General features: G+C 41.6%; 1 protein-coding gene and 1 pseudogene across 4 annotated transcripts in view; one reads left to right on the top strand and one right to left on the bottom strand.

Moving 5' to 3' along the window:
* The window catches only part of SPIDR (scaffold protein involved in DNA repair), a 468,259-nt gene that overhangs the window by 222,704 nt on the left and 218,766 nt on the right, over positions 1 to 26,789 (bottom strand). The window lies entirely within an intron of this gene.
* LOC116563633 lies at positions 17,942 to 19,617 on the top strand (annotated as a pseudogene).

Here is a 26,789-nt window from a genome sequence, read left to right as displayed (position 1 = left end):
CATACGGAAAACTTAGGAAAGAGGGAGAACATAAAATCTTCTAAATTTTCACCTATGTTTCTTAAAGAAAAAGTAAGTAGGTTATTCAGTTAGTAATGCCAAAGCTAGAACCATAAAAAGAGAGACTTTTATTTTTCCAGGCTGTCTCCTATTCTGGTAAATGGAATATCAGGATTCTCCACAGAATCCTGTGACGACAAGGCAGCAAGCAGCTGCCCTTTGGCACGGCATGTAAATGAACTCAGTCACCCCCTGGGTTTTCCCCTCTTCTTTCCCTGCTCTTTAGGAGGACACAGAATCATAGGGAGTAACTAGCTAAAGTTTGCTCTGTACTTTAATAGCAGGCAGGACGCCAAACTGCAAATACAATGACCAGATTCAGTTTTACAAGCAAACACTGGAACTGAATTCACCCTAGTCCGGGAAGAATGCCTCGGAACAGAACTAGCAGGAAATCCAATTCAAAACAGGGTGTGTCATCCCGAATTCACAGTGTGGCCCTTACACCTTTCATGAAGTCCTTTGGAAATAAAAGTTTCCTTCTATAAAAGTTCTCCCTAAAAAACTACATTTTACTAAATTATATCAGAAATATTTTGCAGGAGATGTCCGAATTCCCACAACCAGCGCCCTTGGTATAAAGTGTTAGCTAGCCCCTCTCTTTCTTCTTTGGATATTGATTATTAAAGTCTTAGAATTTATTAATTACTTAATTCTCCCAATTCTCTTCTAACTTCTGAGTGCTCTCTGACATCATGTAGCACCAACTTCTTTCTTGTTCTCTGGGTCACCTGAATAACTTAATATGAAAATGCTTTGAGACCTTCAGAGAATTAGGACAGTCACATACTTTGGCCCACACACCCCCAAGAGGTGCCAGGAGGTTTACGTGCCTGTGTCTCTGCCTCCTGCTGGCCAGGGTTGTCCCAGGGCTCTGAGGAGAAACACATACAAATGCTGAGAGCCAGTGGTTCCTCAGGGTGGTCAGGAGAGGTCAGGACCTGCTGCCCATGGTTGACCTACCAAAATGGTGCTGCAACTATAGGATCCCGAGGGGCTGTGGTTAGGCATGTGAAACAGTGAGCCACATGCCAGATACACACACTTTAATCTGGATGTACATGGGAGGAGATTATACAAGAAATGATGAAGCACAGGCTTCCTAAACTGGTTCAGGACAAGAGGAGGAGGAGGAGATTTCTCATCCATACAAGAACAGTGCTTTCTATGTAAATTCTTATTTTGCATAATCTAGTTTCAGGTGGAGAGTTGCCTGATTTACCTAATAAAATACAGGATGCCCACGTAAATGTAAATTTCAGATAAACAAGGAATAATTTTGTTTTAGTATACATGTACCTGGTGGTTTATCTAAAATTCACATTTACCTAGCACCCTTTATTTGATTTGGTAACCCAACTCAGGTGTCAATTCTAATTAATTCATCTCTAAAATAACTTTCAGTGGTATTTGAGATGCTACCATACCACATATCCTTCCAACACTTCAGGACACTTAATCCATCATTGTGCTTTTTTCGTGGGGTGTGTGGACAAAACTGCCACCTCCTCACCTCATACAGGAAAACAGAGGAGCCTGCATTTCTGTGGGAAGACTTCAAAAAGCTCTCAAAAACTAAAATTATATCACCAGAGAAATTGGGTATGTAATGGTGCATACCACACTTCTGTTTTCCTGAGGAAGTTAGCACTTCTTATTGAGAAGGATGTGGCCTGATCATGCTGTTATCACCACTGAAAAAAAAATCTGTGATGCCCTCAGAGGCTTCCTAGTACTATGTAACAGAGAAGAGAGGGCAGACCTGGGTGCAGGGTAGTCACATCCGTGATCCGGCCTAACCACCCCCCGTCACCAGCCAGCAGGGAAACAGACTCACACTGAAGATAAAGCACAGCTGCTGTACTGGCTGGACTTGAGGTGGTTTATTTAAGTTGGCAGCTACATTGAAGGACTTCTAAAAAGCTCAAGTGACAGTTTCACCTTTGCACTTTCCACATTCAGCTGGCCTTTTCCCTTAAAACATGCACAATCTTCAAACCTCCTTGAACAGGTGGAAATGCATATTTCTTCCAAGCCAAGTTCTCAGTCCACATTAGTCTATACTTGGCTACAGACTTGACATTTGTGGCCACAATCCTACTAGAAACCACCTTTGGAGTATTCCTTATCTTGCTGATCTGGTTAGGGTCAAGTAAAACAAAATAGGTTTTCAATTGAATACTAAGCAGCTCACAAAATAAAATTTAGGTAAAAATACATCAAAGTAGTACTAAAGTTCAAATTCCAAAAGTAAAACTTACATTAACAAAGAAAAGCCAGGCATGGTGACAGGTGGGAGGATAGCCTGAGTCTGGAAGGTCGAGGCTGCAGTGAGCAGAGATTGTGCTGCTGTACTCCAGCCTGGGAGACAGGGTGAGACCCTGACTCACAAAAAAAAAGAAAGAAGGAAAGAAAGAAAGAAAGAAAGAATAATACCACACAACAACAAAAACAACAAAAAATCACTTTGAATCTTTAAACTATTTCTTTTAAAACAACGTGATAGAAACATCATCAGGTTATTGGAGATTTCACAAATAATGCATAATGAAGAGCTTACTCAGAAACAGAATACTAACGCCAAAAGAAAAAATAAAACCTATCCAAAACCAAGAATCTTCAGTAAATAAAATGCTTTTTAGGATTAAAAATAATAAAGATAGATTTAAAAACCACGTTTTAAAAAATTGCAACAAATACTTCTTAAACTGTCTTTTTTAACAGAGCAAAGCAATAGAATATTCTGCATCCCCAGACAGTGACATTGTGTGATTCTGGGTAGGAACACATTTGAACCCTAACCAACCTTGGCAGGAGGAGAGGGTAGGGGAGTCATTCAGCCTGGGGTCATGCTGGCAGCCAGGACATAGAGACTTCCTCCTTCCCTCTGAGCTCACAGGCCTTTCCCATTTCCACGCTGGCTCGGATCCTTCTGCAGCCTTTCCTGCTGCTGACAACCAAGTGGTGAAAATAAATGAACTTTCAAACAGTTATTTTCCTCACAGATTTAGGGAAAGAAATGATGTGAGGGAAAACACATGTGGGTCAATACAAAATACAGTCATATATGTATTATGGAGGCTGCAGAAACCCCGGAGTCAAAGCACATGTTCCATTGAGAAGAGTGGAGAACAGCAGGAGAGGCCAATCCCTTCAGTATCACAGTTCTTTTTCTCCTGATCATTCATATATTTCTTTCTTTTTTTTTGAGATGAAGTCTGGCTTTGTTGCCCAGGCTACAGTGCAGTGGTGCAATCTTGGCTCATTGTAACTTCCACTTCCTGGGTATAAGCAATTCCGTCTCAGCTTCCTGAGTAGCTGGGATTACAGATGCCTGCCACCATGCCTGGCTAATTTTTGTATTTTTAGTAGAGAAGGGGTTTCACCGTATTGGCCAGGCCACTCTTGAACACCTGACTTCGTGATCCACCCGCCTCAGCCTCCCAAAGTGCTGGGATTACAGGCATGAGCCAACACCCCCAGCCCAAGACAGACTCTCGCTCTTGTCACCTAGGCTGCCAGGCTGAGTACAGTGGTGCGATATCAGCTCACTGTAATCTCTGTCTCTCGGGTTCTCCTGCCTCAGGCTCCCTGGTAGCTGGGATTACAGGCACCCACCACCACTCCTGGCTAATTTTTATATTTTTAGTAGAGAGGGGGTTTCACCATGTGGCCACTCTGGTCTCGAACTCCTGACCTCAAGTGATCGGCCCACCTTGGCCTCTCAAAGTGCTGGGATTACAGGTGTGAGCCAGGCGCCTGGCCTCATTCATATGTTTCTAAGAACTAGGAACATACTTCATTAACACAAAATTCGCCCCAATCTTGCTGATTAGACTTCAAAACTAACTGCAAGAATTTCAAATGCAAAATGGATCTCTCTTCTAAGCTGTCTTGAGCAGAAGAAAATAAAAAATAAAGAGTGGCTGGGTGTGGTGGCTCACAGCTGTAGTCCCAGCACTTTGGGAGGCTCAGGCGGGCAGATCATGAGGTCAGGAGTTTAAGACCAGCATGGCCAATATGGTGAAACCCCATCTCTACTAAAAATACAAAAGTTAGCTGGGCATGGTGGTGCATGCCTGTAATCCCAGCTACTCTGGAGGCTGAGGCAGGGGAATTGCTTGAACCTGGGAGGCAGAGGTTGCAGTGAGCTGAGACTGGACCACTGCACTCCAGTCTGGGCTATAGAGCGAGATTCCGTCACAAACAAAAAAAAAAAAAAAAGAAAAAAAGAATCACAACAAAACGGCTGGGTATTGTTTCTGGTATCTTCCGTGTAGGTTCTGCAATTTCTTCACTTATAGCCACACACATCCCATAATGGCCAAGACAGAAATTTCTGGTTTTAAATTATTTGCTCTCAAGGAGAAAGTAGTAGGGAAAGGAAGAAATGCGAAACATGGTTATTACTACTTGATTAGCCAAAGTGTGTCCAATTAAATCTCTGGTAAAACTGAATGAGGTTGACCTCAATTTTGTGTTGGAACAGCCCCCTAGAAACAAGGAAGGATTCAGAGGCATACATGGATCCTGTCCAATCTGTGTGATCTAAAACTCCATTCTCTGAAGCCTCTCTATTGTCAGACAACTTGGATCCAACATTCATTCTCAAAATGCTACACATGCATTTTCTGCTAAAGAAATGAAGCCTTTTCACTTTTCTTCAGAGCAAGGCCATGTCCATACTTATATCAAATTCGTATTGAGCAGCAGGACAAGGTCATGCAGCACCCACAAGGGAAGTTCTGGAGCCATATCCCTGGAAAATTCTTTGAGGCTCATCCAGTTTGTTAAGATTTTCTCAGGGCCATCAGCAAACCCTACTTTCTTGATCTGCAGTCAAATGTTCTACCCCTGAGCTATACCCCCTCCTGAGCAAACCCTACTTTCACCTACAAATTGCAGGAAGGCAAGAAGGGATTCTTTTCAGAAGTCATGCCCAGTGTCACACAGCTTTGTGATCCACTGGTGGTAGGAATTCAGCAAGTTATTTAACCTCAGTTTCCCCATCTGCAAATTTACTATAATAATGCCTCCCTTCCATTTGTGTTAAGGATGAAAAGAACGCCTACACAAAGCATTAAATACGGTTAGCTTCTTTTTTGAAAGGAATAAGTTAAGAATTTTCATGCTACTTGCAGCATACCGTGTTGGGCTGCCAAAGGTTAGACTGAAAGGGGTGGGACTGGCTCTGGGGCTGAGAGAAAAATATTCACAGTACAAAGATTCTCAAGGCTAGATTTTTTTAATGAACAAACTACTCTTTAGCCAGCCTTCTGGAAGCTTGCTTGATACAAGCATAAAATTAAACAATTCAAGTTTTGTTCAATTCATATCAGACACTCAACATGTACCAGTTCCAAAAGGAAGGAAAAAGATGAATGGAACAGGTCCCTGTCATCCATGGGGCCTACACATGTTCAATTCATCATTAACAAGCTGGGGGATCATTAATGAGCCAGCTGATCAATATTGGAATGTGTACAGTGCTTATAAAATAAATATAACCAAAGTATCTTTTTCACTTGTTTGTTTTGTTGAGGCAGGGTCTTGCTCTGTTACTCAGGCTAGAGTGCAGTGGTGCAATCACAGGTCAGTGCAGTCTTGACCTCCTGGGCTCAAACAATCCTGCCACCTCAGCCTCCCAAGTAGCTGGGACCACAGGCCTGTGCCACTAAGCCTGGCTAATTTTTAAATTTTTTACTACAGACAGGGTCTCGCCATATTACCCAGGCTAGTCTTAAACTCCTGGTCTCAAGTGATCTTCCCACCTTACTTTGACCTCCCCAAAGTGCTGGGATTACAGGCATGAGCTCCTGTGCCCAACCAAAGCATCTTTTTAAAAACTTTGTCATGGGGCTTAAAAGAACACATAGTGGCCGGGCACAGTGGCTAATGCCCCAGCACTTTGGGAGACTGAGGTGGGGGGGGGTCACCTGAGGTCAGGAGTTCGAGACCAGCCTGGCTAACAAGGTGAAACCCAGCCTTTACTAAAAAGACAAAAATTAGCCAGGTGTCATCATGTGCCTGTAATCCCAGCTATTTGAGAGACTGATTCAGAAGAATTGCTTGAACCCGGGAGGCAGAGGCTGCAGTGAGCCAAGATCGTACCACTGCACTCCACCTTGGGCAACAAGAGTGAAACTGTCTCCAAAAAAAAAAAAGGACACATAGCCATGTCAGAGAACTGTCCACGCTATCATCTTCTTGATCATATGTACTTGGCATTATTAAATTATTTCCAACCTATAGTTCCTTACAGGAATCTTAGAGCTTGGTTTTCAAAGTTTTCACCAATTATTCACATTTCTTCACTTTGCTAACGTAAGACTTTAAAAGTAGCATAAGTCTTGAGTGATATAACAACATGACCTATCATCCCAGTTCTAGCGAGTGGCTGTCACCAGACATGAGACTCTCGTGCGAGTGTGCTCCTGCTTCCCAATGCCTTCAGCACAGTGTCTAGACACATAATGGAACCACCATAACATTTCTTGGTCAAATAAAGAGAAAAGCGTCATAAATCAAATAAAAATATTTGTTTCAAGTATTTCTTTCTTTTTTTTTTTTTTTTTGAGATGGAGTTTCGCTTTTGTTACCCAGGCTGGAGTGCAATGGCGCGATCTCGGCTCACCGCAACCTCCGCCTCCTGGGTTCAGGCAATTCTCCTGCCTCAGCCTCCCGAGTAGCTGGGACTACAGGCACGCACCACCATGCCCAGCCAATTTTTTGTATTTTTAGTAGAGACGGGGTTTCACCATGTTGACCAGGATGGTCTCGATCTCTTGACCTCGTGATCCACCCACCTCGGCCTCCCAAAGTGCTGGGATTACAGGCGTAAGCCACCGTGCCCAGCCTTGTTTCAAGTATTTCATAAAGGAAATGCTATTAACATTTGTACTCTTCTAACAGAGATGATTAGGTGAAGGCAAAATAGTTACCATAGCAAGAATATTGCAGCCAACTAGATGGAGCAGTAGGCTCTACTATTTAATTTCTATTAATAAGTTCCTGAATTTCATAATAAGCAGTTCATAAGAATACACCTGATCTTTCAGGATTCCTGCACATCTAGCATGAGGTGAAACCGGAACTAACAAAGCTGCCTGGCTGCCACGCCAGACCAATGTATATATGAATTGCTACCAATGCACTTTTTCACATGGAGAGTATCTGTGAATGCTCAGTGAATAACCTACAATTATTTTAAATATATTTTTAAAAGTATTAACAACCTTAAAGTTAAAAACTCTATAGAATGAATACTAGCTTAGCGAAAGAGATTAGAATGAAAAAGAAAAGCTATTAACAACAAAATAGAATACAAAGGAACGAAATAAATCTTATGATGTATAGGAATATAATATACGATAGAAGCATTTAAAATCAGTAAGGGAAAATTATTCATAAAGTAGTGCTGATAAAATTGTTTGGAAAAAAATTAAAATTAATCTCTACCCTTAAATCATACACCAAAATAAATTTCAGATGGAATAAAGAGTTAAATGTGAACAATGAAACCATGAAAATTAGCAAATTTTTCATTGGTTTCATGATTACAAGATGTCCTTACTGTGAATAATTTCATAAACTTCCTAGCTTTAGGTTAAAAGTATGGTTTTTTTTTCTGAGAAAGCTACAATCAGGATAAGTGAACATAATCATTTTGGATACCTAATGAATTTGATACAGATATATCAACAGAATACTGTGTAGACAGACTAGCTAACGAGGGAGGAGCCTGCTCTCTTCTGAGCCCTCAAGGATCAGTGGCTCCAGGGACACCTGTGGTCATGGATATACACCTCATATCAAACACTCAGTGTCTGTGGGCAAGGGGTGGGCTGGTATAAGAGTATACAGGATTGATGACGAACTCTTTATCTTAGTAGCAGACTTTTATTTTGCAGGTAATAGTAATAATTATTTTTTAAGTAGGGGTATTTCAGAATTTAAAGGTGTATCTGCCAGGCATGGTGGCTCACATCTGTAATCCCAGCATTTTGGGAGGCTGAGGTGGGTGTATCACTTAGGGTCAAAAGTTCAAGACCAGACTGGTCAACATGGTGAAACTCTGTCTCTACAAAAAAACACAAAAAATTAGCTGGGCGTGGTGGCAAGTGCCTGTAATCCCAGCTACTTGGGAGGCAGGAGAATCACTTGGACCTTGGAGGCAGACATTGCAGTGAGCTGAGATCGAGCCACTGCACTCCAGCCTGGGTGACAAGTCATTACAGAAATGCAAATCAAAGCCACAATTAAATACTACTGTCACACTCATTAGAATTGCAATTATCAAAAAAAGAAAATAATAAGTGTTGGTGAGAAGGTGGAGAAACTGAAACTCCCATGCATTGCTGGTAGAAATATAAAATGATGCAACTTCTATGAAAAACAATATGGTAGTTCCCTTAGGAAGTCAAACCAGGACTTCCGCCAAGATGGCCGAATAGGAACAGCTCCAGAGTGCAGTTCCCAGCGAGAGCCATGCAGAAGGTGAGTGATCTCTGCATTTCCAACTGAGATACCAGGTTCATCTCAATAGGAATGGTTGGACAGTGGGTATAGCCCAAGGAGGGCAAACCGAGGCAGGGAGGAGTGCTGCCTGACCTGGGAAGTGCAATAAGCTGGAGGGCCCTCCCTCCTACCCAACGGAGGCCATCGTGGACATTTCCGGCCACTCTGGAGTTCCGGTTTGGCTGCTATGCTTCTCCCTCAGTCTTTGCAACCCATAGACCAGAAGATCCCCGCATGCCAACAGGTGCCATGGGTTTCCAGGGCAAATCTTGGCAGCCGATTCAGCAGTGCCACAAGTTCCGAGCACAAATCTGAGCAGCCCTTTTGACTGGCACCTGGAGTGCCTGTGAGACAGAGTCACCCATACCCCTGAGAGAAAGAGGGCTGAAGGCGGGGAGCCAGGTGATCTGGCTGAAGGGCGCTAAAGGCAGGGTTCCACCCCGATGGAGACCAGCAAACTGAATCCCACTGGCTTGGGATTTTTGCAGCCAGCACAGCAGTTTGAGCTCCATCCTGGACAGTAGAGCTCTATGAGGGGAGGGGTGCCTGACATTACTGAGGCAGCTCTAACCTTACCTGTGTAAACAAAAGCACAAAGAAGTTTACAAAGCAGCTTCGGGGAGCCTGCAGCAGCTCAGCAATGCCTCTGTAGGCAGACTGTGACTCGACCCCCTTCCTTGCTGGGCAGGGCATCTCTGAAAAAAGCAGCAGCCTGTCAGGGACTTATAAATAAAGCCATACCTTCCTGAAACAGAGCACCTGGGAAAAGGGGTGGTTGTGAGTTCCACTGCAGTAGACTTAAACGTCCTTGGCCAGCAGCTCTGAAGGGAGCAACAGAGCTCCCAGCACAGCACTTGAGCTCTGACAAGGGACAGACTGCCTTCTCAAGCGGTTCCCCAACCCCCGTATATCCAGAGTCACCTAATACAGGAGAGCTCTGGCTGACACCTAGCAGGTACCCTTCTGGGACAAAGCTACTACAGGAGGGGACAGGCAGCAATCACTGATGTTCTGCACCCTGCAGGTGATTCTCAGGTAAGCAGGGTCTGGAGTGGACCTCCAGCAGTCCTGCAGCAGAGGGGCCTGACTGTTAGAAAGAAAACAAACAAACAAAAGAAAGAGCTTCAACATCAACAAAAAGGAAGTGCACTCAGAGAACCTATCCGGAAGTCACCAACTTCAAAGACCAAAGGTAGATAAATCCATGAAGATGAAAAGAAACCAGTGCAAAAAGGATGAAAACACCAAAAACCAGAATGCTTTTCCTCCAAGGGATGATAGCTTCTCACCAGCAAGGTGAGAAAACTGGATGGAGAATGAGTTTGACGAACTGATAGAAGCAGGCTTCAGAAGATAGGTAATAAATTTCTCTGAGCTAAGGGAACATTTTCTAACTCAATGCAAAGAAACTAAGAACTTGAAAAAAGGCTAGATGAAATGCTAACTAGAATAACCAGCTTAAAGAAGAACATAACTTGATGGAGCTGAAAAACACAGCATGAGAACTTTGCAAAGCATACACAAATTTCAACAGCTGAATCGATCAAGCAGAAGAAACGGTATCAGAGATTGAAGATCAACTCAATGAAATAAAAAGAGAAGGCAAGATTACAGAAAAAAGAGTGAAAAGAAATGAACAAAGCCTCCAAGAAATATGGAATTATGTGAAAAGACCTAATCTACGCCTGATCGGTGTACCTGAAGAGGACGGGAGAATGGATCCAAGTCGGAAAACACTCTTCAGGATATTACCCAGGAGAATTTCCCCCACCTAGCAAAGCAGGCCAACATTCAAATACAGGAAATACAGAGAACACCACAAAGATATTCCTCAAGAAGGGCAACCCTAAGGCACATAATCATCAGATTCACCAGTGTTGAAATGAAGGAAAAAATGCTAAGGCAGCCAGAGAGAAAGGTTGGGCCACCCACAGAGGGAAGGCCATCAGACTCACAGCGGATCTCTTGGCAGAAGCCCTACAAGCCAGAGGAGAGTGGAGGCCAATATTCAACGTCTTAAAGAAAAGAGTTTTCAACCCAAAATTCCATATCCAGCCAAACTAAGTTTAATCAGGGAAGGAGAAATAAAATCCTTTACAAACAAGCAATTCCTGAGAGATTTTGTCACCACCAGACCTGCCTAATAAGAGCTCCTGAAGGAAGCTATAAACATAGAAAGGAAAACCAATACCAGCCACTGCGAAAACACACCAAATGGTAAAGGTCATCAACATAAAGAAAAATTGTTTCAACGAATGGGCAAAACAACCAGCTAGTATCAAATGGCAGGATCAAATTCACACATAACAATATTAACATTAAATGTAAATGTGCTAAATGCCCCAATCAAAAGACACAGACTGGCAAATTGGATGAAAAGTCAAGAACCATCGGTGTGCTGCATTCGGGAGACCCACCTCACCTGCAAAGACACACACAGACTCAAAATAAAGGGATGGAGAAAGATTTACCAAGCAAATGGAGAGCAACAACAGAAGGGGTTGCAATCATAGTCTCTGATAAAATGGACTTTAAACCAACAAAGATAAAAGGAGACAACGAAGGGCATTACATAATGGTAAAGGGATCAATGCAACAAGAAGAGCTAACTATCCTAAATATATATGCACCCAATATGGGAGCACCCAGATACATAAAGCAAGTTCTTAACAACCTACAAAGAAACTTAGACTCCCACACAACAACAGTGGGAGACTTAAACATTCCCCTGTCAATATCAGACAGATCAACGAGACAGAAAATAAACAAGGATATCCAGGACTTGAACTCAGATCTGGACCAGGTGGACCTAACAGACATCTACAGAACTTTCCATCCCAAATCCACAGAATATACATTCGTCTCAGCACCACACAGCACTTACTCTAAAACTGACCAAGTAATTGGAAGTAAATCACTCCTCAGCAAATGCAACAGAACAGAAATCATAACAACCAGTCTCTCAGACCACAGTGCAATCAAATTAGAACTCAGGTCTATGAAACTCACGCAAAACCACACAACTACATGGAAACTGAACAACCTGTTCCTGAATGACTATTGGATAAATAATGAAATGAAGGCAGAAGTAAAGATGTTCTTCAAAACCAATGAGAATGAAGACACAATGTACCAGAATCTCTGGGACACATTTAAAGCAGTGTCTAGAGGGAAATTTACAGCATTAAATGCCCACATGAGAAGCGAGGAAAGATGTAGAATAGACACTCTATTGTCAAAATTAAAAGAAAAGAACTAGAGGAGCAAGATAAAACAAATTCAAAAGCTAGCAGAACATAAGAAATAACTAAGATCAGGGCAGAACTGAGGGAGATAGAGACACAAAAACTCTTCAACAAATTAATAAATCCAGGAGCTGGTTTTTGAAAAGTTCAACAAAATAGATAGACTGCTAGCCAGACTAATAAAAAAGAAAAGAGAGGAATCGAATAGATGCAATAAAAAATGATAAAGGTGATATCACCACTGATTCCTCTATGCACATAAACCAGTAAATCTAGAAGAAATAGATAAATTCCTGGACACTTACGCTCTCCCAAGACTAGACCAGGAAGAAGTTGAATCCCTGAATAGAGCAATAACAAGGTCAGAAGTTGAGGCAGCAATTAATAGCCTACCAACCAAAAATAGTCCAGGTCCAGACAGGTTCACAGCTGAATTCTACCAGGTACAAAGAGGAGCTGGTACCATTACTTCTGAAACTATTCCTAACAACACAAAAAGAGGGAAACCTCCCTAACTCATTTTATAAGACCAGCATCATCCTCATACCAAAACCTGGCAGAGATACAACTAAAAAAGAAAATTTCAAGCCAATATCCATGATGAACATTGATGTGAAAATGTTCAATAAAATACTGGCAAACCGAATACAACAGCATATCAAAAAGCTTATCCATCATGATCAAGTAGGCTTCATCCCAGGGATGCAATGCTGGTTCAACATACACAAATCCAAAAGGAAATCCATCACATAAACAGAACCAAAGACAAAAACCACATGATTATCTCAATAGATGCAGAGAAGGCCTTTGACAAAATTCAACAGCGTTTATGCCAAAAACTCTCAATAAACTAGGTATTGATGGAATGTATCTCAAAATAATAAAAGCTATCTATGACAAACCCACAGCCAAATCATACCGAATGGGCAAAAACTGGAAGCATTCCCTTTGAAAACTGGCACTAGACAAGGGTGCCCTCTCTCACCATTCCTATTTAACATAGTATTGGAAGTTCTAGCTAGACCAATCAGGCAAGAAAAAAAAATAAAGAGTATTTAATTAGGAAAAGAGGAAGTCAAATTGTCTCTATTTGTAAATGACATGATTGTCTATTTAGAAAACCCCATCGTCCAAGCCCCAAATCTCCTTATGATAAGCAACTTCAGCAAAGTCTCAGGATACAAAATCAATGTGCAAATATCACAAGCATTGCTATACACCAATGACAGACAAACAGAGAGCCAAATCATGAGTGAACTCCCATTCACAAATGCTACAAAGAGAATAAAAGTCCTAGGAATATAGCTAACAATGGACATGAAAGACCTCTTCAAGGAGAACTACAAAGGCACTGCTCAAGGAACTAAGAAAGGAAACAAACAGATGGAAAAACATTCCAGGCTCATGGTTAGGAAGAATCAATATCATGAAAATGGCCCTACTGCCCAAATTAATTTATAGATTCAATGCTATCACCATAAAGCTACCATGGACCTTCTTCACAGAACTGGAAAAAAACCACCTTAAACTTCACATGGAATCAAAAAAGAGCCTGCATAGCCAAGACAATCCTAAGCAAAAAGAATAAAGCTGGAGGAATCACACTACCTGACTTCAAACTATACTATAGGGCTACAGTAATCAAAACAGCATGGTACTGGTACCAAAACAAAGATAAGATCAATGGAACACAACAGAGGCCTTGGAAGGATCACCATATATCTACAACCATCTGATCTTTGACAAACTGGAAAAAACCAAGCAATGAGGAAAGGATTCCCTATTTAACAAATGATGTTGGAAAAACTGGCTAACCATCTGCAGAAAGCTAAAACTGGACCCCTTCCTTACACCTTATACAAAAATTACCTCCAGATGGATTACAGAGTTAAACATAAGACCTAATAACATAAAAACTCTAGAAGAAAACCTAGGTAATACTATTCAGGACACAGGCAATACCATTCATAGGCATGGGCAAGGACTTCATGACTAAAACAGGAAAAACAATGGCAACAAAAGCCAAAATAGAGAAATGGGATGTAATTAAACATAAGAACTTCTACACAGCAAAAGAAACTATCATTACAGTGAACTGGCAACCAACATAATGGGAAAATATTTTTGCTATCTACCCATCTGACAAGGGGCTAATATCCAGAATCTACAATGAACTCAAACAAATTTACAAGAAAAAAACCAACCCCATTAAAAAGTGGGCAAAAGACATGAACAGGCACTTTTCAAAAGAAGACTTTTATGCGGCCAACAAACATATGAAAAAATGCTCATCATCACCGGTCATTAGAGAAATGCAAATCAAAACCACATTGAGATAACATCTCATGCCAGTTAGAATGGCGATCATTAAAAAACCTGGAGACAACAGATGCTGGAGAAGTTGTGGAGAAATAAGAACGCTTTTACACTGTTGGTGGAAGTGAAAATTACTGCAACCATTGTGGAAGACAGTGTGGCAATTCCTCGAGCATCTAGATATAGAAATACCATTTAACCCAGCAATCTCATTACTGGGTATATACCCAAAGGATTATAAATTGTTCTATTATAAAGACACATGTACACGTATGTTCACTGGGGCACTGTTTACAATAGCAAAGACTTGGAAGCAACCCAAATGCCCATCAAGGATAGCCTAGATAAAGAAAATGTGGCACATATACACCATGGAATACTATGCAGCCATAAAAAAGGATGAGTTCATGTCCTTTGCAAGGACATGGATAAATGTGGAAATCATCATTCTCAGCAAACTGCCACAAGAACAGAAACCAGACACCGTATGTTCTCACTCATAAGTGGGTGTTGAACAATGAGAACACATGGACACAGGGACAGGAACACCACACAGTGGGGTCTGTTGGGGAGTAGGGGGCTAGGGGAGTGATAACGTCGTGGGGGGAGTTTGGGGAATGATAACCTTGGAAAAATAACTAATGTAGGTAACAGGAGGATGGAGGCTGCAAACCACCATGGCATGTGTTTACCTATGTAAAAATCCTGCAAGATCTGCACATGTACCCCAGAAGTATATATATATATATATAAAATAAGAAGTCAAACCATTAGATCCAGCAATTCCACTTCCATATCTACAGCCAAAAAAAAAAATTCTGAACAGAAGCTAAACAGATACTGTATACTTATGTTCACAGAAGCATTATTCACACAGTAGCCCAGAGGTGAAGACAAAGCAAATGTCCATGAACAGATGAATGGATAAACAAAATGTGGCATATACATACAACAGAATATTATTTAGCCGTCAAAAAGGAAATTCTGACACATAACGTGGATGAACTTTGAAAAAATTATGCTAAGTAAAATAAGCCAGACACAAAATAACAAATATTGTATAATTCCACTTAAGAGTTACCTAGAATAGGCAACTTCATACAGGCAGAAAGTAGTATATAGATTACCAGGGGCTTGTGGGGAGGAGTTAGCGTTTAATGGCACCAGAGTTCATGTTGGGGGATGATGAAAAGTTCTGGAAATGAAAAGCAGAGAACAATCCCTCATATTTTGAACTATGAGCTTAATTCTGCAAGTAATTCCTCATAGGCACCAAAATAGTTCACTGGTTTACGATCATTTAGCAGAAGAAATTGGCAGATAGAAAATTTAAGTAATGGGCTACTGTCAGAGAGCACACTAGAATCAGTTGCAGACTATCGGGGATCAGATGTGCAGGTTAAGCCTCCACGGCACAGTGTGGCCCAGCCCCCCATTTTCACTCCCTGCCCTACCCTGGGACCTCTGTTCAAAAGGAGGACAGGTACTCTTCCATTTGTTGAACTTTAAAGAAAACAGGAAACAGTTTTAAAATAATGTTCTATGATTTTGTGAATCCTTATGATTAACAAATAGTCATTCAAATTTTTCAGGAATGATGAGAAATATAAACCTCAGAAACATAAGGGCAGACTGTTTGAAAAGCATGGTCTTTTACAGCCTTTGAAAGCAGTCAGAGGTGGTAGTGAAACCGTGTGTGCTGTTTTGCGTGGTGGCCTCAAAGCACATACAAATATAATTTGTAGTATATTGTTTATTTGTTTTTCCTTTTAAGATGTCTGAATATTGGTCACCTACATATTTATATTTCCCTTATCTTCCTCATCAGATTCTAGTTTCTATTTTTTATGTCTCTCCTAACATTACCTATTCAAATTACTTTCAATCAGTAACTCTGACAGCCTCAGAATGACATCCAAAAAACCACTCCCACAGACATTAGCACAGATTTGAGTACACACCTATTTTATGCCTCACTGTTTCCTTAGATTTCTACCATATTAACTGCAAAGAACAGTATACATATTTCTGTAGACACACCCCCTGCACTGGTCTCCCAGTGCCTCCCTCCCCTCAAACAAGGTAACAAGGAACACACCTTCCTCTTTTCTATGTCATCAGCGCTAACACAGAGCAGTGAGTGCATGTTTGTAGAATTGATAGATGAGTGTATTTGGGATATATTAACTTTATGAGACCAGGGATGGGTTTAGAAGGTGAGTTTTTGTTTTAGAAATCCCTGTTCCAAACCCAATCTAGCAGTCATTTCTATACCAAATGAACAAAAAAGAAATCTCAATCAGTAACTTCAGAATCAGACAATTTAACGAACGCAAAATATATAGGACAGAAGCAGGCACATTAAAGTTAACAAATCCTAGTTTTTCTCTGTACTCCTGTCAGCTAATATTTAAGTTGTTATTATTACATTCAGGGACTTCAGATCACAGATACAAAAAGCACCATGCCACGGACCTTTTCCAGCAGCACTCTCCTGAATGCAAGCACTATGTGACTTTCACATTATAGAGCCCATGGTGAGTCACCACCCCAGCCCAAGAAGCCACGTGGTTTACCTGTGGGCAAGAGGCAGAGAGCACAACAGTAGGGTAACTATAGCAAAACAACCTGTTTTCCAAATTCTAATAATAGACTGTAGGAAAACACACATTTAGACACACATCTAACGCTAGAACTTGTCACCATTTTAAAGCTATTAACATGGATCACATGCCAAGCAACAGTCTCTCTTCCACCCTTAACCTTAACCTAAAAATAAAATGAAACATTACAGCCACATATTTTGCTTGCCTCAGCCAAGAGCTCAAAAAACCCCCTCAAGTCCTACTGTTGCTGGATCAGTCCACTGTATACTATGAGTCAGCACTTCTCCACATTTCTGGAAATTCCTCACCAGCAACATGACCTACAAGAGGAAGCCAACTTTCCATTTCAATGTATAACTGGAAGTATTCAAACAGATTTCGCCTAAACTGGAGAACTGTTATTAATGTAACTGCTGTTACATCAAAATTAGTGCAAATCTACTGAAAGACATCAAGTTGTTTTTTTTTAAAAGTGTAATATTTTAAAATACAGACATATAGATTGTGATTAGCTAAACCAGTATAGTGAATTTGAACAGAGGTACTTCAGTGGCTGGAAGACAAGAAAAACACAAACTTTAAATTTAACTCAATTACTGTCCATTTTTCTATTCCACATATTATTGCAGAGTTGTAAGACTTGGGCAAAAGCTGTTTGTTATGTTAAGAATGTGCTAAGTTTTGTTTTGCATATCTGGTTTGAGCAGTAATGTATAGAAATAACATTGGAAATGTAAATATTTTGAGAAAAGACATTCTGCAGCAGATGCTAACATACAGTTTACCTCTCTCCTCAATAATTGGTTTAAATTTGTTTGAACAGCACAAACTATGTTAATAGATTACAGAGATTTTAAGTTTCAGAAGTGACTTTTCAGAATATTAACAGACCTTAAAACAGCCTGTAGATTAACTAGAGGGTCATTTCATCAGGGTCCTTGCTTTCATAGTTAAAATGTCAACTATAAGAAGTCGTTTTTCCATAATTCTTACAGAGTTTCAAGACTTAAGTTCAGTAAAAAGCCAAATAGCTCAGTTATTACAGTCATTAATAAGCTTATTTAACATTCGTGCAGCATAGGAATGTAAGACATCTGGTTCTAATTTCAATTTTGGCTCAGAATAAAAGTGCCTCCCCCACAATACTTTGATTATAAACTGTCCTTTTCCTCCTCTCTTTTTTTCTTCTTTGGAACTGTTGTCCTTCATTCTTGCTGGAAGCCACCTGACCACTGCCAGGAAGAGGAATGCAAAACATTCCCAGGAGCGGCCGTGACGTCAGCGCCACATTCCACCTCTCCGTGGTCAGGGCTGTCGAGAAGCTCCAGCCTCCAGCAAAACCACTGGGAGAGATAGCAGCTGAGGCCTGCACTAAATCATATTATACTAAAAACTGCTTCATGTTATGCTTTAAAAATGCACAGTATCTTCCCCCAAAACAGAGAGAAAGAGAGTGGGAACAGAGCTGGCTTTCAAGCCGTATTTACTGTTTATCTTCAAAACAGCTTTTTGTTGCGGGGAGGAGAAAAGTAAAAAGTGATGAATAATCCTCGGCTGACCAATCACCACAGGTAACTGTGTAGACAAAGTGAGAACAACAGAAGAGTTTGGGTTTCAGCTAGCACATCCCTCTCTATTAAACCATCCTCAACAACCCAGTCGCTAAGCTCCGTCTCAGGAGAAAGAGACAAAAGTCCCATTCAAGGATGCTTTAGAAACCCTAAGAAAGCAGTGAAAGTGGGGAGAAGCATAGGACGAAGATGGCGGCTGAACAACAGGAGGTGCTGAGGGAGTTTGTGGTGGCCACAGGGGCGAGGAGGGCTGGCCCATTTCTTCCTCGAGTCGGTTGGCTGGGACTTGCAGATGGTGCTAGTGAGTTTTTATGAGGATGGAGGGGATGAAGACATCACAACCATTTCGCAGGCAACCCCCAGTTCAGTGTCCAGAGGCACAGCCCCCAGTGATAATAAAGTGACATCCTTCAGAGACCTCATTCATGACCAAGATGAGGAGGAGGACGAAGGCCAGGGGTTCTATGCTGGGGGCTCAGAGAGAAGTGGGCAACAGATTGTTGGCCCTCCCAGAAGAAAACTCCCAATGAGCTGGTGGATGATCTCTTTAAATGTGCCAAAGAGCATGGAGCTGTGTGGAGTGAGTGACCAACAGCCCTGGAGAGACCAGTAAACTGAGATCATTTGCAGGAGGTGGCTACAACCTTGGAGCAGCCAGAGGAAGAGTCTGCCTGTGTGGCAGGAAAAAAGAGGCAGCATTCCAGCCAAGATGTTCACATAGTACAGAAACTCTGGAAGAGTGGATTCAGCCTGGATAATGGGGAACTCAGAAGCTACCAAGACCCATCCAATGCCCAGTTTCTGGGGTCTATCCACAGAGGGAGGTACTAGCAGAGGTGAGGAGGTGAGCTCATGGTGGACAGGTGAACTTGGATATGGAGGACCACTGGGACAAGGACTCTGTGAAGTCCAAAGGAGCCTTCAAAGCCTTCACTGGCGAGGGTCAGAAAGTGGGCAGCCGTGTCCCCCAGGGGTTGAGTACCAGGTCTCCAGACCAACCAGCAGAAAACAAAGCCAAAGCCAGCTCTTCTGTCTTAATTGTCCAATCAGAGCCTACCACAAACATCCAAATTAGGTTTGCAGACAGTGGGAGGCTGCTGCAGAAATTCAACCATAGCCACAAGATTAGCGACATCCGACTCTTCATCATGGATGCCAGCCATGGCTGCCACCAGCTTTATCCTCATGACTACTTTCCTTAACAAAGAGCTGGCTGATGAGAGCCAGACCCTGAAGGAAGCCACCCTGCTCAATGCTGTCATCGTGCACCAGTGAACGTAACTGCCCAGCCAGCTGCCTGGACTCCCTCCTGTGTTTCCCGTGACCAGTGGCCATGCCCCATGGGGATCGCCCCTCCTGCTGCCTTGTGCACACCAGCGGTCCAATGCAACATCTCCTCCACAGCTCTGGGTTCTTAGATGTTGTCTGAACATTTGCTTTCTTCTTAGTTGGATTTCCTGGGTTTTTGTGGTGATTAATGGACTTTAATGAAAAGAAATAAAATAACCAAAAATACATCCAAAGGGGTGTATTTTCACTAAAAAGAAACATATAGACATAGAAACTGAAGATTGTAATTATTGCAAAAAATTCTAAACATACACATAATTCTCTTATATACAGTTTTTCATTTGTAACTTCCTGGACTCTATGAACAAGTATATTTGTTAACTATATGTACAAATACATTATACACTTTTTCCTGCAAATACTATACTGACTATTTCCCCATTCTATTTAATATATTATGATCTTTCATACTTTATGAAACTCTAAAACTGTAAAATGTCTTTTTGGGAAGGAGAGAAGAGTTCTACTGCAAAAAAATGCTTTATATACATAATTTTTTATGCTAAACAATTTCCTTGGAGTAGACTTTCAGGCATGGATATCTAGATTAAGTATGCAATTTCTTTTGACATTTGCTACATATTGCTATATTGAATTCCAAAAGAACTGTATTCAGTAAGGCAATTACACATTTCAGCGCACCCACTGTAACTTTGACAGCATTTGTGTGTGCACACTTAATTACACATAGAGTTGACATATACATTTTGCCAAGATACTTAAATTTAAAATTTCTTTGATTAATAATGAGACTGAGAATTCCTTCACGAGTTGGGTTTTGGGCAACTTCTGAGGTGAGAAATTTTAGAAAAAAACCACACTGCAAGCAATGGCTGTAACTGAAATCAAAATGCAGACTTTACCTAATCCAAACAATAGAAATTGCTGCATTGGCGTTTCTTAATAATATATGCTGCTTTTAGGAGCATCAGCATTTGACATGACACAAACTGTAATTTCTGGATAGAGGGTGTGTGGTGTACAGATGTGTGTGTCACGTGTGTGGTATGTGCATAAGTGGTATGTGACGTGTGGTGTGTGTGTTACGTATGTGTGAGTGTACCATATTATATGTATATACATATCCACGTGCCACTACAGTATTGTGTTGTAACAAAAGAGGACAAGAAGTTAAGAAATGTATGTATGTAGACCCAGCTCTGCCTCCAGAAAAGTTGATTACGGTTTTTGAATCTGTTTCCTCATCTGTAAGAATCTAGTTTTATGAATACTATACAGTTATCTTAACAAGAAGAAAATAAATGTCAAAGTAGGGTGAAAAGTTATTTGACCTGCTTTTTTGTCTGTTAGATGTTATATTACTAGAGAAAGATATCCAAGGTATAAAACTGGGAGTTTGTCATACTTTCCAACATGCCAGTTTATAAGTGGCACTCTCCTGGGCCCTAAAACCAAGTACCTTAAAACTTCTACCTTCTGCATAGAATAACAGCCCCCTGGAATGAAAATTAGAATGCCTAGATGCCAGGAATGTCTTGATAAAATGCAGATGTAGAATAGTAGACTTAGGGGGATCTATCATGTCTCCTGCTTCCTCACCTCCTAACTACACTCCCAGGAGGCCACAGACAGGAATGCCAGCATTGCAGATGCTGCCTCAAGGGCTTCCTGATTTCTACAAGAACAGGAATGGCTGAGGCAGCAGAGCTAAGCAACCAGAGGCAAGAGGGTCCCGCGAACATAACAAGCCAGAGGGCCAAAGTATTGGTGTGAGCTGGCCGGGTATTTGGAAGTGCACAGTTAATGAGAGGGTTCGTAGGGCCATAACAGTAGGAAAGCCTCAGACAGCGATCTGATCTGCAGGCATGTGACAGAGACCTGGAGGGATCCAGCACGACAGTGTCAACAGTCACTCTTCTCTCCTCCAACAGCCTCTCACTGAAGGAGCAGTTGGTCCTTTAAGAAAGAACACTTCCATAATATGGGACTCATATAAGAAATCTTTCTTCTACCCATTCCCAAAGGTTGTGCAGTTACTTCTGAGGAGAAAAAGAAATAACTGGACTTCTCAGCACTTGATGGACGTTGTCCCCGAGGACTCAACACCTTTGTGTCCTGGTGGTGGGGTGGAAGCTGCACGGGAGTCAGACACAAATAGAGTCAGTGGTATTACTACCTGCCTAGAACCTAGGTTTACAGATGGGATCTACACTCACACACAGGCAGAGTTTCCACAGCTGTACCTTGACCAATGAGCATCGTTAGAATTCAAAGGGCTAAAGAAAAGCTTCTGAACTTCTCTTCCCTGCCACAAATGCAACCAAAAGCAATACTGCATCTTTTAGAGGAACTGCAAACATTAATGCCACTGTCAGAGACTTGAAGGGTTCAGGGTGGGGACTCCTCCTATCGCATCTCTTTTATTGTGTGTAGGCCTGTGCAGATGACACACAGGTCTTTGAGAATGACAGTGGATTATAACAAACTTTATCAAGGAGAAACTCCAGTTGATCAAGCCCATTATGTCAAATCAACACATTTCCTTATCTGATGTGCAGCTTCTGATATGACGAACATGGTGTGTGTGTTTTCCTATTCCAATGGCAGGAAAAATAAAAGCTACTTGCTTTCACCATCTTGTCTGAGCACCATGTCAACTCTGGTTCTGTGCCATAACTCAGTCTATAGGAACCTCAGTCATCTTACCAGTCCACAAGACATCATGCTGATAGGATTGTTAGCAAGAAGTAACAATACCTGAGGATACCCTGATAAGGCAAGTATTTGCAGGAGGGCAGAAGACACATACTCCAAAAGTCCAGCCTGCTCCCAAGGTAGCCTTTTGAGTACTACCTTGATCTATTTACTGAGTAACCTATAAAGCTTCCAGTATTGAATGGGCCAAGAAAAAGCTCTCCATATGGGCTAGAAGGCAAGCCCCTGTGGCCATGAACTGGGATACTCAAAGTCAAAACAGAATAGTGGAAAGTCCCAAGGTTCTGGGGTCATGTCATACTCTATACAGCAAGTAACTATCTTCCTTTTGATAAACAGATTGGCTTCATACTGTCTCCTAGTGGACAATGAACAGCTGACATTTCACATTAGATAACGGTGAAACCATGCCCATGGGACCCACATGTACTGGGTATTGAGGCTCCAGAGAAGGACATGTCTAGGACACTGTGTTCTCAGGTGAAAGTCATATATGTAGGATATTTAGGTGGGAATAGCATCTGAAGCTCAGCTCCGTCAACAGGAAGCTTATATTCCTGATGTGCCTCCTCTTGCATCTGCCAATCTTCCCTCAGCGCACACTAGGGCTCAGGGAAAGTCTGCATGACCAGATGTCGGAGGAGCTGGTATCCAGATAGAGCAACACCACATGGGCAGCAACTGCCGGCTGTTACAGCTTTGCAGCTCCCTTCAGAGAAGGCCATGATGGAGGAGGAGAGCTTCCCATGGCATGTCTTGGGTCCAGTCTGCCCAGAATAGATGGCAATGGATCACACTGATTCATGGGCAGCAGCAACTGCTGAGCTAAACCACTGGGAACACGCTTTAGGCGCACATCTCACGGACCATCTGACCCAAGCGAAAAGACAGCTTGCAGTGCAAACCTCTACTCACAAAGAATCAGAGCTTACACTAACCAGCACAGACGAGGAGGAAGAAGGCTGAGGAGATGGTAGCTGGTGGCTGGAAAGAAGCATGCGGGTGGATTTCTTGAACTAGGAATAAGAAAGAATACGGTGTACATATGAATGCTTACTGGATAAGAGACTCTCAGAAACCAAGTGGACATGATAAATCACCCTAGGAATGCTTGTCTCACTCTCTCCACAGTAGCCCAGAGCTTGTTTAGCAGGCGCATCAGAAAAGTGACCACAGTAGTCAAAGTACAACATGGGCAGCCTCCCTGCACAGAGCTCAGCTGTTTCCCAAATGAGTGAAGTGTCAACTTGACAGGAGCAACAATCTGGAGGGACCGCCTGCTACAAAGTAGCCAGTTCATTACACTGACCCCTTCTATCAGGACAGGATACTATTTTATCTGTACTAGAATATACACCTGCTCAGGTTTGGCTTTGTCTTCACTCTCTGCCAGTAACACTACATATATCCTCCAACCCACTAGGTGACACATTTGGATACTTTAGGACATGTAGATCATGAAATGGGTAGTAACCACTTGTAGAAATGAGAACTCTATTAATTATGTGTACTTCTTCCTTTCTTAGTGTGGCAAGTATTTATTTATGCATGTGAACTCATTTCCTTTCTCCTTTTCCCCAGTTTTAGATAGGGTGTATTGGTGATATTAGCTTTGCAATTCATTCCATAGGTTACAGGATCCCAGAATTCTAAGATAGAACACTGCCTAAATTGGAGAAAGAAAGATCACACTGAGAACCTGTGCTAGTGGAGCTGACTGCAGAAATGAAGGAGATTTGCGGACTGCCCTCTAGGGAGAGAGAGACCCTCATTATTTCTTCCTTTTTTTTTTTTTTTTTTGAGATGGAGTTTCGCTTTTGTTACCCAGGCTGGAGTGCAATGGTGCGATCTCGGCTCACGGCAACCTCCGCCTCCTGGGTTCAGGCAATTCTCCTGCCTCAGCCTCCTGAGTAGCTGGGATTACAGGCACACGCCACCATGCCAAGCTAATGTTTTGTATTTTTAGTAGAGACGGGGTTTCACCATGTTGACCAGGATGGTCTCGATCTCTTGACCTTGTGATCCACCTGCCTTGGCCTCCCAAAGTGCTGGGATTACAGGCGTGAGCCACCGCGCCCGGCCAGACCCTCATTATTTCTATAAGGGAGAACTGCATGATAGGTGTAAATAACCTGTTGCTGCTGTTGTTTGGAAATGTAAGGGAGGTTTATGTTGACACAGAACAGGCAAACATGCAGCTGCAATAGCAGCATTTGCACTGAACTGCCTGGCAGCTTCCCTCTTCCCTATGTTACTTCCAGGTGAGTGGGCAGCAGTCAAACATGCTCAGCTTAGAAAGCCTGGCCTGGATTCTATCCTCTGCAACTGAGCTCTCAACTTTTGTAGCATTACTACAAGAAACAAAGGAGGTACTATATATGCAGAAATGATTAGAGAAAGTATAGGAACATCTACAGAAGGGGTAATTTTCCATTTTATAGTTTAAGATTGAGAAAATGATGAGTCAGAAGATATATTCAATGTGCCAGGAGGGCAATACTCAAAAATAATAGAATTACATATACTGAAATCATGCACAAGATATAGGCTAAGTATACATATGATTGAGAAGTTAGTGAAAGAAAATTCACAAAAGTTAAAGATTCAGAGAGAATGAACACTAATATTCTGGGCGGCACTGCTAGTTTTGTCACTAGATGACCACAGATCAGTGCATTTGAAATGCTGCTGTTTCATTTGACAGTGTCTATTTCTTTTTTTGTTTTCTTTTTTTTTTTGAGATGGAGTCTTGCTCTGTCACCAGGCTGGAGTGCAGTGGCGTGATCTCGGCTCACTGCAACCTCTGCCTCCAGGGCTCAAGTGACTCTCCTGCCTCAGCCTCCCAAGTAGCTGTGACTACAGGCACGCATCACCATGCCCAGCTAATTTTTGTATTTTTTAGTAGAGACCGGGTTTCACCAAGTTGACCAGGATGGTCTTGATCTCTTGACCTCGTGATCCGCCCACCTTGGCCTCCCAAAATGCTGGGATTACAGGCATGATCGGCTGATTGTGTCTATTTCTGAAAGTCATGGTGCTCAATTGTCCACAACTAGTTCGAATGTTTTAATGAAGCCAAAATAGTTCCAGAGCCATTTCAGGGATTCAAGTCTGCTTGATGGGAGAAAGAGAGCCTAGGGTGAAACTAGATTTTAGAGGCAACCCCAAAGCTCTAAGAGACTTTTTGAGCCAATACTAGTGCAAACATACATCCTGTCATTTGGATAATATCAGTCTGTATTCTAAAAGTCTGACAGTCATAGACTTTGCATGAACTTCTGTCCTTTGTTATATGCCAGTGCAGTGCAGCCAATAATCATACATCAAGCAATTAGTTAGGTACTCTTCATATTTTCTGTGCTTAGTTTTACCAAAGTGATCTTCCAACAGTCAATAGGCATTGTTGAGCTCCTTCTAGTCAGAGAACAGTAAATGCTCACTGATCCACATAAATGGTTTTTTAGGTTTCTTTTGCTAAACAGCTAGAATTTCTGATACTGAAAGTTAACTGAAGGACTATAGAGGACTTTGCTTCTAGATGGTAATGAAAAACCTAGTGATAGTGATTACAAACATTTTCTTAAATAAACAAAATAGGTACATATTGTGACACTGTTTATTCAATACATCATCAAAATGCTAAATGAAGAAACACTGAATTTGGGATCCAAATGAACCAGTGAGATAAGGGCACAGCAATTATTCAATATAGATATAAAAGATATTCTTAACATTATGCCTTTCTCTCATTGCAGAGACTATGGAGTACATCACACATTATGGATTGGCTGAACATAAATACAAACATGTTAGGTCTAAGTCGGTGTAGCAAATGTACAAGTCTTGACCTGGTATATGTGCTCCCTTTGGCAGCAAAGGAAAAGCCCAGAAAATAGCACAGAATATCTAGGATATACAGCAGTAACAGTCAAAAAATCTTGGTCCTATTTTTATAGTCAGAATATAGACAATCTTCCTACAGCCTATCTGGGAAGGTTATAAACAATGAAAGTATTCATTGAAACCCATAACTTAAGCGTGGTTTTGCATTACTGCTTTATTTTGAAACAAAAAAGCTATTTTTCAGTAATGTTCTGGGCTGCTTTTAAAAATGGTGATTTGAATATTACAGTGTGTTAGATCATAGAACAGAGCATATTTAACCTGAGTTGCTTTGATAAAGAAACTGCTGATCCCAGTTATTCAAGATGGAACATATGCCAATGAGTGTCCTTGTTGCTGATTACCAGAATGATGATGCAAAGGAACTTTTAGATCAATTGGCCAACAATGTGCTTCCCTTTGCTTATCACTGCCAAAACAAGAGACAGACAGACAGATAGACAGACAGGGAGAGAGGGAGAGAGAGAGAGAGAGAGAGAGAGAGAGAGAGAGAGAGAGAGATAGGGAGGTATCATCTGTCCTCCAGTCTTAACAGAAACACACAC

This window comes from Sapajus apella, unplaced genomic scaffold (genome assembly GCF_009761245.1).
Source record: "Sapajus apella isolate SASKATOON/1434 unplaced genomic scaffold, GSC_monkey_1.0 scaffold35, whole genome shotgun sequence".
NCBI lineage: Eukaryota > Metazoa > Chordata > Mammalia > Primates > Cebidae > Sapajus > Sapajus apella.
The sequence above is the reverse complement of the archived record's forward strand: the minus strand, read 5'-3'. Positions and strand labels throughout refer to the sequence as shown.